Source organism: Trachurus japonicus, chromosome 8 (assembly GCF_045865225.1).
Source record: "Trachurus japonicus isolate A0001 chromosome 8, Traja_1.0".
Taxonomy (NCBI): domain Eukaryota; kingdom Metazoa; phylum Chordata; class Actinopteri; order Carangiformes; family Carangidae; genus Trachurus; species Trachurus japonicus.
In genome coordinates this window covers 12,552,950-12,565,493 of record NC_140914.1, presented here as the reverse complement: position 1 = coordinate 12,565,493, position 12,544 = coordinate 12,552,950, and the positions used below count along the sequence as shown (strand labels likewise).

General features: G+C 43.1%; 1 long non-coding RNA gene across 1 annotated transcript in view; it reads right to left on the bottom strand.

Moving 5' to 3' along the window:
* Positions 1 to 221: 221 nt before the first annotated feature.
* LOC146982750 (uncharacterized) overlaps positions 222 to 12,544 on the bottom strand; it is a 100,395-nt gene continuing 88,072 nt past the window's right edge. The window contains exons 4-7 of the long non-coding RNA XR_015036274.1: positions 8,387 to 8,458; positions 8,087 to 8,246; positions 6,873 to 7,063; positions 222 to 530 (exon numbers count right to left, since the gene is read on the bottom strand). This is a non-coding gene — a long non-coding RNA (uncharacterized LOC146982750). The remainder of the gene's footprint in view (positions 531 to 6,872; positions 7,064 to 8,086; positions 8,247 to 8,386; positions 8,459 to 12,544) is intronic.

Sequence of the window (12,544 nt, the reverse complement as noted above, 5' to 3'; positions counted from 1 at the left end):
ACAGCCCGGGCAGTTAAACAACAGTTAAAATAAGGCCGACGGTCGTTACACAACAGGTTACTACTCATTTAAATGGCAGAAAGGCTCAAGAGTTCAGAAGTGTTTGCTGAGATATGGCTTACCTGACATGTCAAAGCAAGAGTCGTCGTCCCGACCCCCACCCGCCCCCCCGCCCAACAATCACCTTGTCAAAGCTGTGATCTCCCCTTTCCTTCCCCTCCAGCAGTGGCAGTGGCAGCGGCGGCAGCAGCAGCAGCAGCAGCAGCAGCAGCAGCAGCAGCAGCAGCAGCAGCAGCAGCAGCAGCAGCAGCAGCAGGGTGCTGGTGACACATATGGCCAATTATAGGTGGAAGTGGAGAAGATGATGTGAGCTGAAAGCTTGTTCACACGTGGCGGGTGTCCAGACGGCCAGGGGCTGCATGGTGGAGGGCCGTGGGAGAGGAAAACTCATCAATAGCCGAGCCTCTCCTCCTCTCCTCCAGTCTCCTCTCTCCTTTTCCTCTCCTCTCCTCCTCCATTCATCCGCAGGTCTGTGGCAAATCAAACACTACTTTTTAACCAATCAATACTGCCCCTTAACTTCCCTTTATTACTCTGCAGCCAGGATAAGGGTTAGAGGGGGAGATTCAATATTCACTTCATAAATCATGCAGTAAAAAAATGTCAGGGGGGTAATTGTGGTTTTCTAACACCCTTTAAAGGAAGGCAGATTTTATTAGCGGGTTAACGTCACCGGGCGACCCTCATTCCTTCTCATTATGGGCTCATGGAGGCATTATCAGACCTTAAAATGTTACAACACTTCTCAGCGGACACTGGCCTCATTTCTCAAACGCACGCGTCTGCTGAACATGCACATGCACAAAGTAAGTGAGTGGCACTAAATGATGATAATGTGCTCGAATAAGGAAGCTCTGCTTGTTTCTAATAAATGACAGGATCTTCTTGTTCAAACTCATTGTCTTTGTGTTTTTTTCTTTTTTATTCTTGAATTATTGACTTGTTTGGTGTATTACTTTCTTCACTGCTCGTTTCCTGAACAAATAAAAAGGCTCCTCTACGCACAAATACATAGCACAAATAAGTGGAATGATTGCCTCATTAAGGTGCCACAGAGCACTGTTTTCTATAAGTCTTACTCGCCTCTCTCTCTCTCTCTCTCTCTGCAATGAATTTCAATCGCCCAATAATTTCCCACCACATCCACAAGTTACAGCGTTTTTTGTCACATCTTTTAGTGATTAAACAGATCGATTTCTGTTCTCAGTGGGTGATTAATCCCACAGGGTTAGAGAGATTACAGAGAGGGAGTCACAGAGAAGCCTTCTTAATGGATTCACACAGAGAGCCTTCCATTCATAGGGCTAATGATATTGGATTACAGGACCGGAGCTTCAGAGGAGAGAGGGGAAAGCTCACAAGAGGAAACTAGTGTCCAATGGGATGGAAGTTAGCAGCAAAAAGAAAAAGGGGGGGGGTTCAATGATGAGAAAAAAATCGAGGTGCTGGGAGTGACCTCACCTGGCGTGCTGTGCGACTGACCCTCCTCGCCATTTTCCGAGTGAAAAACTCAACACCTGCTTGGCTGGTGGGGGTTCATACCTCAGCTCTTATCTTGTCTGATATTCTTGCAGTGAGGCCTCACATATGATTGATCATAGTCATTACTAGTCAGTGGGACGGGCGAGCGGTGCGAGGGATCATTGCAGCGAGCCGCCGCAGTCACTACTAGTCATTCGGGTGTCCCACGTAGCCCAGCTGTTTTAAAGTGGAGGGAGCTGGACCATACCAAGCGACCTACCCGGGCCAGCGATGGAGTACGGGTGTCGGTGACAGTAGGTGGGGCCTGAAAGTCAGAGACTCCTATCTCTCCTCCACAGCTGGACACTAAAGCATGAGGGGGGGGAGCCGTGACTGGAACTCTGCCTCAGTTGGGCGATCTGCGTCACGCCTCAAGGCTTCAAACCTCCTCTGAAGCCCAGTCAGAGCCCAGCAGGAAGCAGTGACTGTCCAAGCAACCTAGCTTACACTCCAGGAGAGGGAGGGGGGAGTGAAACAGGAGGCAGGAGGTGGATGGACTGTAAAGGAAGGTGGGTCATCGAGTTTTAAAACACATGTGTGACCCACAGGGGGCAGATCGGAGGCCCCAATCACAGCTGGAGGTCATGCGTGTCACTCGGAGGGAATGGGAGGCAAAAGCTGGCGGAAGCCAGTTACTCCAGGTCACTGCACGAGCAATAGCCCCATTTCATCTGGAGTGTTTAGACTAAACGCCTACAGAGTGTAACGGCTTACAGAGTGGAAAGCACATTCTTTAATCTTCCTCTGGTCTCTCAATGGATCTCTGGGTCTGATGAAATGGCATGTGTCTGTGTCTTGATATGCTGTTGCAGTGGTTTCTTTTTTTGTTCTTCTTTTTTTATTATTTGCTTTTGACCACATTTTGTCACTGAACAACAGCAGTTTGTTGCAGCTGGAGAGGTATCTCTGCATGCCCAACAATAAGTGGACAGAAGCTGTTCGTCACTTAGATGTGAAATTCTGATTTTTGTTAGCAATAGGGCATAAATAAATCAAATCCCAGAGTTTGTATATGTGGTTAATTTTTAATGCTGTTGGAAAAGTTAAAAAAATAAATAAACAACACACACACTCACATACTGTATTTCCACAAGGCAGGACTCTTTTCCTTGTTCTGGTTGTGTATGTGAAATATCCAGACACATCATATGATAATAGATTTTTTTTATTATTATTGTTATCATTATTTTTAGCCTGTTTCATATCAGTCATGTGACTGCATGCTCAGATGAGTAGTGACAGGTCATGAGGTGCTGTGTGTCATCCCTGAGCGAAAGGGTGCTGCACACACGAAACCACTGACCAACTAAAAAAAGCAAACAAGCGACCTGGTGCCCTGAGCAAGGAGTCACGTACTGTCCCCGGCCCACCCTGTCTGCTGCACCCGGGCCTACCCCCAAACCCCCCCACCGCCCCCAACATCAATGCCGCCACACGCACATACACAAAAGCTTGTTGTGCCCCTAAACGCAACATTCATGTGCTAAATTAACTGAGAGGGGGAGAGGGAATTCATGAGAGTCTGTTCACAGGTTGTAGCTCGAGGCTACATTAGCTTGTTACATTAGCTAGGATGACACACATACCAACTAAACTATAATAAGTTGTATTGTGTGTACTAGTGTAGGCACCGTGGCTTTGAAAGGCTTTTAAATTAATAACTAAAAGCATTTTTAGTCCCACGAGCGTTTCTCTCTTTGCTGCTATAAATCATAAGCAGAATCTGTATAATATTATACATTTTATTTAGAAAAATATATAACATTTTAGATTTTATTTATTTTGAGTTCAACGTTTGATTCAACGTGTGGATGTGTTTGAAGAGCAGACAAATAAGGATATCTCTGGTGTTTTCATGCAGGAAACAAAAAAATAATGAGAAGCTGATTTTTTGCCCATATAATGACAAATGGTGGAAGCAAATGAGAGGAAATAGGGACTTCTTGTTCTCTGGGTAAATTGTGCCAAGATGTTTAACACCCAACTGTGGCTAGGATGCTTTCTACGAACAAATATGTCCATGTAAATAATGAAACTGTGAAAGTGGTACCTCTTTTCTTGCAAAAAAAGAAAAGAAAAATTACTGTAAAAACACACACATATTAAAGTGAGTAATTTACTTTGAAATAATTAGAAATTACTTTGCAAAAATCCCAGAGGTGTGCCGACCACTTACAGTAAGAATATAAGAAAACACATTTACATGTACAGAAGCTATAATGACTCACATGACTCATAAATCTGGGGTGAGCCGTGCTTTTTCGCCAACCCAGGGTGGGAATTTTGGAATCCAGTCCAAGGTTAGTTTTGTGTCACACACACTTCTGACGTCAGACTTTGCAGTTACAGCGGCTAATTATGGAGCAGCGCAGGGGGATTTCTGCCCCTAGTGCGAGCTGCTCAGGTGGAGAGGTTAGTTGAGCTGCTGACTCTTTCGGAAACTGTCTGTCTGAGTCAAGTACTCATATATACAGTACATATATTTATATATTTATGCACATACACGCGCGCGCACACACACCTCGCACACATGCACACAAACCTAGTGCAGCCTATATTTTTTTGCAGTGTAGAATGTCTCCAGGTAGAGAGGCGAGAGTTTTCCCCCAGTGCAGAAGCCATTAGTCAGAATGGAGGTGATTTATGGGTTGTCTCCTTGCTGAATTTAAATTAACTGCCATGCTGTATGGAGGGAGGAGGGAGGGAACCACTGCTTTTTCGGGTTGCTGCCCTTTGCACTCCACCTCTCACTCTCTCTCTCTCTCTGTCTCTGTCTTTCTCTCTCCCACTTTGCCTAGCTTTCACTCCCTCCCTCTCTTTTCTACTTCTCTCTCTCTGTCTCGGTCTCACGGGAGAAATTTGGAACGTTTTTTGCATCCAGGTGTGTTGTCAGGTGGTCAGCTCACTCATGGATCTTGGCAGATTTCACTGCGAAATATGCTCAGCCAGATGAAAACGTTTCTTTTTTTTTTTCTTAGGAGAGGGAGGAAAAATATATATATACAAGCAGAAAAACCGAATCATAAAAAGACACGTGCAAGGTCAAGATCAGCAGTTACTGTGCAGAAGTTGCTGTGTCTTATGGACCAGTATATACACACACACACACACACACACAGTATATAGTACATCTGTGCAGAGGGCGCAGTATAAGTTGCAAAAAAACACAGCATATGTAAATATATATACAGTGATTCCCTTGTTTAATTACGCATGATTAATAATAAATGTACGTCCAAATGTGAAGATACAGCATTACTAATCATGGCTTTCTCATTATTCCAGGATGTGCTGTCCCTGCTCCCGGATCCATATTAATGATTTTCTTATTAATGATGTTTTGTACTGTACTCTCTCCTCCCTGATGGCTGTATGATATATAACTGAGCTGGGAGACAGGCCCGCAGTGTGACATGGGAGCTTAAGGGAACAGCAACTTCATCAGGGTTCATCACAGATTCCTTCCACGTTGCCAATGATTCATTGAGCACACTTCATATACATAAATACATACTTATTGCATAATACTTAATGCTCCTGGACGGTCTATGCTGTGAGACAAGGGGCGGAGTGGGGGGTGGGTGGGTGGGTGGGTGGGTTAGCTGGCTGGGGTTAGAGGTTGGGAGTCAGACGCCCGTGGGTGACTGGCAGACAGAGCGGAGAGGGTGATTGGTGGGGTGAAAGGGGGTGAGGAGTGAAGATGACTCCATATGACATTGCACTGTAAAGGCCATAAAGAGTTTTACATGACATATCAGTGGGGCGTTGAATATTTATTTTTAGCTTATTCTCTCGATGGACAAATATTTGCTTTTTTTTTTTTTGCTTTGCTTTATTTCTTCTTTGCTGATGAGAAGCTTTTCCTGCAGCTTTATTGCTTCTACCCCCAAAACACACACACATAACACACACACTCCCGATTTGCTCCTGCAGGCTCAATGAGCTCACGGTGAAATATGTGGTGATTTCATTATGCATCTGTTTCCCGTATAGAGTCTTGACCTTCTGTGTACTTGTGCAGTTTAGTTGCTGCTGAGCTAAAAGAGAGAAGCTATTATAATATTATAACTTAGTGAATTTAATATTAGTATCACTATGTCTTCATCGTTTGCATAATTTAGTGTAATTTCAGGTTCACTGTGTTGTTTAAGGACACGGAGGACAGAGTAGAACACAACAATAATGCAAAAATAACGATGTACAAGTGAACATCCACGATAAAAAAAACAGAAAGTTAATTAGCTGTGTGAAAACATGTTATGACAAAACCTGACATTTAAAAGTTTGTTTGTTTTTTCCTTCAGCTATGACCACATGACAACCCTAGCCACATGTTTATTACTGTGGAACTATGAGGAAGGATTTCTTTTAACCACAATCTTTTCCTGAACCTAACCTAACCTAACTGTGTCCACTCTATCTACAAGGCAGAGTTTAAGTTTTTGAACATTTCACCACTTATTCCTACACACACTCTAACCTCCACTCTAACCTTAGCTCGGTCTGATCTGTGTCGTAATAATACAGTGTGCGCTGTAGTTGCACTTGTGCATTATAATACAGTAGTTGAGGAAATTAAAAGCCAAAAGAAAGAGCTGTTTTTCAAAATAATACAGATTTATCACTTTAACCTTGTGTTTGTAATTGTAATCTTGTTCGCTATGCCTGCAGCTGCCGAGGGTGAGGACAACTGAAGAGCATGGTTATTTACAGTAGGTTTGTTTTTAGAAAAATCCACCTACTATTACACTAACACTAACATGTTGTTGTTCTATAATCTGCAAGAAAATCTAAGGAAAAAATGTTTTTCGACCTTTGTTCTGATAAAACAAACAAGAGATGCCGCGGAAAAGTCGAGGTTACACGTTTCACCTCTGTTTCAAGCCAATAATGAAAGTTATAACTTAACAACCTACAAATTTAACCAAGATGTGAGTGGGTGTGTGTGGTGTACTTTAGCCTATGCCAATATTTCCAGATGTTTCTTGTTGTTTGGTGGACTGATATGTTCAGCATCAGTAGTTACAGGTCATGGTGACCTGGCTCTCACTCTCCTACACTACCATTTGGAATTATACCTTTAAGGTGAGGATGGGACCATAGTTTCAAACCACACAGAGATGGTTCACCCCAATTAATGAATCTTAAGCATCCGAAAAGTCTTCTATAACTTGCACACACCCTCTCAAACATGAGCTAATAATAAGTGCATTTTAATGTGATAAATGCACTGAACACAGAAGATTAAACACCTCTCTCCTAACACTCTTCATCTCCTCCCGTTCTCTCACCTGTGAGGGAGTTGTCTAGTCCACAGAAGCTCCATTCTCTTCCCCCGAGGGCACAATATTCCTCTGTGGATTCTCTTGCTGTGTTGGGAGCGAGACCGGGCCGCAGTGAGCCTTCGCTGGCCTCCTGCTGAGCTTTTGACAGGCTCTTGTCTTCAATGCCTGGATGAAGGAAACCACCCAGGGACTTCGCCCTGGGTCAGACAAAAAGGAGAAGAAGCACTGTGAGGGAGCTGCAAACATTCCCTCACTACACAGGTGCACAGCTCCTACACCCACCCTCTCAAACACAGACATGCACACAGACATCTAAGTTTAAATAGTTTTTTTCAATGGTTGAATTGGCTGAAGATAGATCCTATTTACAGTAGTTGATTGATACATTATGTGAAATTGATTTCCCTATGGCTTTGTTGGCCATCTTTTTTATTTTCTTCCTTCTTTTTATTTCTGTTTCTCTCTCTTTCTCTCTCTGAGGTGATATACTGGGATCAGTGCCGTCATGGAGGTGCAACCATGAATGTGCTGTTGACAAGTGCCTGGTGTGTTCAATCAGCCTTGTTGGGGCAAACCAAGTGGAGTTGGGTTATGTTTGGTTTGGTGTGTTCATTTTGTTTGTTTTAGAAAAGGTAGGTGTAAGAAGAAGAAAGAAATCATCACTTTATCTACACCATTTTTTGTCTTATATTTACAACACTAAAACAAACATCTGTAGTTGTGTATTCCAGAAACATCTGCATAAAGATTCCTATTACACTCCTATCAATTTAACTTTAAAAAGGTTAAATTAATTTGACCTTAACAGATTGAATTAACAATTCAATTATGTTTTCAATTCAATTAGTTGTTTTTTTAAAATGTGTACCACGTTACACACAATTTTCTTTCAAAATCAAAGACCTAGTGCTTCCTGACAGATGTTACCACCTCCTCAACACAAAGACACATAAATGTTACATTTCATGAAATTATTTTAAGCAATGACCTAAATTAAAGAGAGAAAAAAAGTAGAATTAATTGTGACTCTGCACATCTATTTATTTACAGACTATATTTACCTGTATTTGTTTGGTTAAATGATATACAGAATTGTGACTTAAGAGTGAAATGAAACCTCCTCTAATAGCACACGGTGGCTGAACATACTGCTTCAAGACTCAAAGCGCAGACAATAAATATTGCAAATATAATGTATCCTGAGAATATAGGATTCTGACCTTTCTTGTGAGGCAGGATTCAAATCAGATGCAAGTGGAGGAGGGAGGCAGAGAGGAGAGCGATGTGAAGTGTTTAGCAAGGAGATGAGTTTTCACTTCATGCTGTGAGTGACGCTGCAGTCCTGGCCGAGGTGGAAAGGTCAGCCCATCATTTGGGAGCCTGGAGGGAGAGAAGTCAAGACAGAGTGAAAGCCACAACCGGCTCGCTGCGGGCGAAGCAGACTGAGGGAACGCACACATGAATCACACATGCACTTACACACACGCATCACGCCGAACCATCACGTTCGCTCGTGATACCTGGATATATTAGTCTGCCCTGCAGCATGTCGGTTAAAGAGCAAGTCCACGATTTCTCACTGCCTCTTCACTCTGCAGATGGAGGACAAAGAGTTAAAGAGTCATTTCCCTGGAGCTCAGCTACTTAGTCAAGGACAAGAAGACAACATTTAAACAGAGACTAAAGATCAGGCCCATGTTCATGGTTGGCAAAATTCAGCTCCCCTGAACATCTCCAATTAGTCTTCTGTACAGTATCTTACTCTAGGCTGATAAGTGTGAGTGTGTGTGTAATCAGCTTGTAAATATTTCACAATCTTACGCACAGAGCATGGAACTGTAATCAGATCATTGCATGCAATAAGGCTGATTTAACCATATGTGACATAACATGCAAAGTGCTTGCAACATGTCATAATCACTTTGGTGCCAGACATGATGTACCCCTCACCCCCACCATCCAACCATCCAGCCCCACTCCCACTCGCCAACACCAGACTGACTGGTCTCTTCAGTGGATGAGCTCTGGTCTGCTGCAAAAATCAGTTATTACGTTTTGTAAAAATGCAACGCTGTCACATGCTTTAGTAAACAGGCCAAGTTTGATAGAACCGTAGTTCCTGTAGTGGGGAGGAACACATGGCCTCAGGGTAAACTCTGTATGTGTGTGTGTGTCTGTGTGTGTGTGTGTTTTGCTCTTTTCCCTCTCGAGTCATGTCCTTCACTGTTTTCTGCTTTCACCTGGATATTCTGTGCATTATAGTGCACGTCAGCAAGAAATCACTGAGGCAGAGAAGGCTTAAAGCAAATGCATATTAATTTTTTCCTCGGCACACGTATAAAACAACTCCTCCCCAGACACAAAGATTGCCCTCTTTCTCCCTCCTCTCTCTGTCATGAGCAAAAACACACAAATACACGAACACACACACACACACACACACACTTATTCCACAGACACTTTACAGAAGCCGTGGGCAATTCCCATCCGAACTCAACCCTTTTTTCCTTTCCCATTTTCCTTTAAATGCACAAATGCACCATCTCCCCTTCACTCACCATCTTCAATTTTGACTTCCTCTGCCCTGCATTCTTTGTTTTGAAGCTGCCCCCCCCCCTCTCCTCAGCCCTCCCCACCTCCAAACCACCTCAGTGGGTGCCAAGCAGTCACAGCAGTGGCTTGATCCTGGCACTTATGAAAGGAGCTCTTTGATAAGCCTCGGCCAGGAGCAACACAAGGGAAGCAATCAGAGACACAAACTCAACTAGAGATGAGGCATCTACTGTGTTTACTTGTGTGTTTGTGATGTTGTTTTGTTTCTTTGACCTGTTAAACTTTCCCCTTGGAAAAAAAAAATCAAATCCTTGAAAGTCTTTTTTTACTCTTCCATGTTATGTGGTTTTCCCTTGTGCACTTCTGAAACTCTTAGAAACACATTTGTTCTGCCGCTCCACCTCTTTGTAACCAGGGAGAACAACAAAGTGATTAAAGGCTTTTGAGGTGTGTTTGGATGTGGCTGATGCCTGGACACAGCACTACTCAGGTTGTACCTTCCCGTTCTTACCTTGTACCTCACATCCGCTCAGTTACAGTATTTCAAAAGCTTTCGCTCTCACAGCCTGGAGTAAATGCCTAAAAATAATCCAATGTATAATATATAGACATCTGTCTACCCCCTCATTTATACAAGGCTGTATGACAATATGTTACTCACAAACTGAGCTGGTTTGGAGTCATTCTACAATTTCTCAAATTATCACGCTCCCATTTTCTTTCTATTAATCCAATAGTTGCTCAGCTAAAACATGTTCTCCTGTTTCAACATTGCCTCACTGTGACCTGGATGAATGTAAGAGTCCCAAAACAAAGCTCTGGTCAGTAGTTGAGCTTGTGTCAAAAACTGTTTGAAATGGGCACTAAGACCAGGCAAAGAAAAGTCTCCTTCCTGCAACCACAGCAGCTGAAAAAGTAAGCTAATTCGGAAGTACCAAAGAATTCCTCATACATGGCCAGTTGAGCCAGAAGGTGGCTCAAAAGCGAATCAATCCCCATGGACTCCAATGTACACCGTCCAGATGTGCAGCAGAAAGAAACAGGTATACAGCCAGGTTTGTAGCCACTTAAGCCAATTTCCCCTTTGTGACAATTGTGATTTTTTAATACTTTTAAACTCACACATTTGAATTTCATGAAGGTTTATTTTTCTGCATAACTGCATGCATCGTCTTAAAGGGATAGTTCAACATTTTGGCAAATTCGCCTACGGCCATAAACCATAGGAGTAGGTTCATTACTGTACCTTTAAAAATCTGGGCATGTTGTTTTGAAATCCGCGGGGCAGAGACGTGAGCTCCTCATGTATAATTATCTAATATTATGACTCATTAAGAAAATATACGTAACTACTTGCGCTTATGAAAACACCCCGCCCAGCAGCCGTGTCTGGAATGTAGTTCCGGCTATGCATTTGCAGGTCACAACTTGTCCACGACAGTGTTTTGGAGTTGTTGGATTGTGTATTTGATGAGTTTGATGAGGGACGGGGGACCTGTACCGTTCAATTCTATTGTGTTCGCTGAGCAGCTCACGTCTCTGCCCCGCGGATCTCAAAACAACATGCACCGATAATTAAATGTAATGATACTCATATGACTATAGGGATTATGGCAATAGGCGAATTTACCAAAAGGTTGAACTATCCGTTTAAGTCCAACCATCACCTCTTTGCCCATTTTGGGATTTAGACGGGCACTGCCAAGATGACAGCAGTGGAGCAGCTCACTCTAAGCTTCACAGTCACTCTACAGAAACCATTGGGTGACGTCACAGAGGCTACCACATGGCTATTTTCAAACTTGCGACTTCAACATGAACATGAAACCAAAACTTAAACCCCTACTCTTTGAGAAGAAGAGAAGAAGTTCAACTTTTCAAAAATCTAACATCTGTAACACACCACACACACAAAAAAAGAACAGCTCAGATCTTTAGATGCCACTTCTACCCCATGCAGCTACTTAAGTTTGAAAACATGCTGTCACTTCCATTAAAATGTGTTTCACCACAGCATCAATGATACTCATGGATTATCTCCCTGTATGATCTGACAGATCAAGCAAAACAAACCAGCTCCACTGATACAAAGCTCATCTGTCACAGCAGTTAACTCCCTCTCCATGCCGTACCTCTTGCTCCCCTTCTGCCTCTCTAATGCTTGTCTTCCCATCTTTCTCATCTCTCTTTCATTGCTATCGCTCTGTGTTTGTCCTCTCTGGTGTGCATTGATCTCTGTGGTTCAGAGATTTAGAGATTTGGGGCACACTGATCTGACTGGCAGTTACAGGCAGCAGGTGTGAAGAACAAACAATGGCCCCCTAAACAAACCCCAAAACCAATTTAGGGCTTGTGTGCTTCCTCATATAGGCAAACTCCATGTCTGTTATGAGGAATAATACAAAACAGGCAAATATGCATTGCAGGAACACCTGGTGTGCCTGTTATTTGGGTAAGTCTCACAAACTCAGCTCAGTGATAAATTAGACAACCAACTGGTGATGCCATAAGTTTGCAACTGAAGTTTAATGATGATGAAGAGACAGAGATCCAGCAAAAAAATAACTGGTGATATGTCAAGTGCGGTGGTGACGAATAGTCAGGCATCCTGCTCATTGATCCATCTCAATCCTTCACGAGAGCTCGGTCCAGCTCAGGCACAGACAGTCCTATCTAAGCCAGAAACAGGCAACCATGAGATGAGGAGAGCCAGGAGCTTGCAGATTTCCCATTCCAGCCAATGACGACAGCAGCTGATATCACTTATTAACACGAGTTTAAACAGAGAGGTGGAATTAATCAGTGAAAACACCCGGTGGACTCAAAACCTGCAGACTTATCTGAAATTATGTTCAAGCCGTCACGGAAAAAGTTGAAGAGAACCGACACTGAATTAATGACACTGAAGCAGCCGCGCCTATATGTACGTTTCTATACATATTGCAATGAATTTCAAATCTGCCATAAAAAAAACAGCACTGAATCTGTGACCTTGAAGCCCACATCATTGGATTGTGTGCTGGTTTCAGCTCCCAGCTGTACTGGCTCCGGTTTTGTGATTCAAAGCCAGAGATACCATTACCTCCTGTGAGGCTGACATGGACGACGTGTTTTTTTTTTCCACC